We start from the raw sequence: 3,232 nt of genomic DNA on the forward strand, positions 1-3,232 counted from the left end.
GTAACATACTCGAAAAAGAAGGATGGGAGATAAGGACGACAGATGTTTGACAGGAAAGAAGGAGCAAACCACACCACAGCACCCGCCAACTACCCACGCAAAACGTTCAACACATTAACAGTGATCGAGATAAGAAATAATCACTCTATACATTAAACGCATAATATGATACACAAAGACACAAACAAGCAAACCAACAGCTCAAACAGAGCTCCCCCCCACCTCCACCCCAGCCCCAACCCCCCCCCCCCCAACCACCAACCTAGAACAAATCGTGGCACAACATTGCAGCAACAAGGAAGTATATTCACTCGGGGAAGTTTGGTCAAAATAAACATGCTGCCCTCTTCTAGCTTTGGCAAGTTGAGCGAAGTGTGTCACTCTGTTATAGACTGTATTTTCTCGCAACGTGGAAGGATTCAAATCACAACCTTGTGTAGGGAAACCGTCCGGTCGGAAGTGCCGAGGAATTAAGCTGAATGCTAGACGGAGCCAGACATTTGAAAGGTTAGTGTTAAGTTTCTGGAGAGTTTTTGGGACCATGAGGTTTACACCTTTTTGTACTCACATCATTTCAAATGCTGAAATGTAATCCAAAAGGGAGGGTAGAAAAAGAAAAAGAAAACAGTGACAACACGCCACAATAAAGGTCACATATCTAAACAATATTAGAAGTTTCTGTGAACCACTGCGTCGTCACAGGTGTACCTCCGCTGTGTATGTGATAAATAACATGTTAAACAAAATTATGATATGGTTTAAATAACGCCCACGGTATCGCTGTAAGTTTATTTCAATAGCAGGACCTATGAATCCGATAGGACGAGGTAAGATGGGGAAATTCGTGTAAAGTGAGTTTCCCAAGGACGCAACGTTGGGCCGAGCTGAGAATCGAGCTCTCGAACTCGCAGTGTCACCAAAGAGGTTATACATATGACATGATTTACGAGTCCGGTAGCCCAACCATAAGATGGCGAGATCCATATTATTACATTTTAGTTTATAATTGATGCTACGTACTAGCAGTTTAGTAGTTCTCCAAGGAAGTTTAAAGCGCTCCTTGGAAATAACATGTACTTATGAAAATTGCTTTTGTAAGATTTACTTCCTGCTTTAGCAGTCAGGACATGTAACGACAAAAGTTAATCTCCTGCCCCCCCCCCCTCCCCCCCCTCCCCCCTCCCCCCTCCGCCTTACTCACTGTCTTTCCTCCCTTCCTTTCGTTTTCCTATCTTTCCCTCTCATTGTGTACTCGTCTATCGGTTCGTCTGTCTAATTTTCTTTTGTCTGTCTGTCGATCAGCAACACGCTTTAGTGTGTGTTCATCAGGTGTTGTGAAACTGTCAGACGTATGTATGTATGTATGTATGTATGTATGTATGTATGTATGTATGTATGTATGTATATATGTATGTATGTATGTATGTATGTATGTATGTATGTATTTTTAGTTTTAGAAGAGGTTTTACGGCACTCGCAACTGCATAAGGTCAGAAGATTAGAGGTGTTAGAAGAGAGTAACAAAAATAAAAAAAGAAGGGGAGATAAGGACGATAGATGTTTGATAGGAAAGAAGAAGCAGACCACACCAGAGCACCCGCCAACCACCCGCTATGTATGTATGTATGTATGTATGTATGTATGTATGTATGTATGTATGTATGTATGTCGCACGAAAGTACGTACGTTGTATGTATGTAAGCGCGCGTGTGTGTGTGTGTCTGTCTGGCTGTTTGTCTGTGTGTGTATGTGTGTTTGTGCTTGCCTGCGTGTGTGTGCGTGCGTGTGCGTGCGTGTGCGTGCGTGTGCGTGCGTGTGCGTGCGTGTGCGTGCGTGTGCGTGCGTGCGTGTGTGACGGTGTAATGGTTCACAGTCTCTCTCTCTCTCTCTCTCTCTCTCTCTCTCTCTCTCTCTCTCTCTGTGAGTCTCTCTCTCTCTCTCCCTCTCTCCCCCCCCCTCTCTCTCTCTCTCTCTCTCTCTCTCTCTCTCTCTCTCTCTCTCTCTCTGTGTGTGTATGTGTGTGTGTACGTGTGCTCATTTATGCATATTGTTAAAAAAAGCAATGAATGACAAGTCTGGCACGAACACAAGTTTGTTATCTGAATACAAACGCTCTATATTGTTATCTCCTCCTTCTTTGGCGACACCGTCAAGGGTTTGTTGGAATTTATTAACATTGCTTTTTTGGCGTGATACTACTTGGCCATTGCCTGCTTCAGCAAGTTTCCCAAATCACTTGACCTCTGGCGTCCTAAAGTTTTTATGTTTCAACCACAACAAATACAATGTTAAGAGAATGAACAAAAAGTATCTGAATCTGAAAATTAAGCTATTGTTTTCAAAAGCTTCAGTCCATACATCGATTACTACAGGTTGTTACTCTAAGGTATCCAATAAACATATTGATTTTCAATTATTTTGCGCCCCCCCTCCCCCCCCCAGGCGCGCTCCTTATTCCATACCCCCCGTTATTATTTTTCAGCTTGCCACAACTGACGATCACGTGAAACGTTATGATATCTAGAATCTAGATAATAGATATCTAGGTTGTAGATCCAGGCTTTTGTCGCATAGCCCTGAAGCCGCTTGAATCGATCGATAACCTACTTTATCACGATGCCGACCGCTTACTTGATCTACTCGTAGTACAAGTAGATCTAGGCCTGCACTCGGCGTGGCACTGGCTTAGGAGTTTCCGCGAGCTGGCTAAAGGAATGGCAGCAAATGCTGGTTTCCAAGATAAGGATTCACAATTTTATCTACTTTATAGATTTAAACCATATTCTAATTGCATCTAAATATGGAAATGGTGCATGATCAAGCCAAACTTCGATTAATAATAGGTCTAGAAATAAGACTCATGAGTCAAAACGCAAAATTAGTGAAAAACATTCTTTTCATGAACCTTTTGAATCTGAGGTATCCTTCCGATGTTTGTGAATGAACTGTCTATGTCATTGGAGCAATCGTAGCCTACTACTACTACTACTACTACTACTACTACTACTACTACTACTACTACTACTACTACTACTACTACTACTACTACTACTACTACTAGTGATGATAAAATAACGATAAAAACCACTTCTATAACGCCCACTCCCTGGTGACTCTGGAGTCGTCACAACACAATAAGTTTTCAACTCACTAACATGTTTCATGCGCACTGACCGATTCAATGCGCATTAACCTGTACTTTGTAATAGGGGCGGTTGGTTGGAGGAGGGGG

The 3,232-nt window shown here is 42.5% G+C and overlaps 1 protein-coding gene across 1 annotated transcript in view; it reads left to right on the top strand.

The window, feature by feature from the left end:
* Positions 1-350: 350 nt before the first annotated feature.
* LOC101852604 (toll-like receptor 4) overlaps positions 351-3,232 on the top strand; it is a gene marked incomplete in the record, with an annotated part of 14,970 nt that continues 12,088 nt past the window's right edge. The window contains 1 exon segment of the mRNA XM_013079365.2: positions 351-507.

Source organism: Aplysia californica, unplaced genomic scaffold (genome assembly GCF_000002075.1).
Source record: "Aplysia californica isolate F4 #8 unplaced genomic scaffold, AplCal3.0 scaffold00049, whole genome shotgun sequence".
Taxonomy (NCBI): domain Eukaryota; kingdom Metazoa; phylum Mollusca; class Gastropoda; order Aplysiida; family Aplysiidae; genus Aplysia; species Aplysia californica.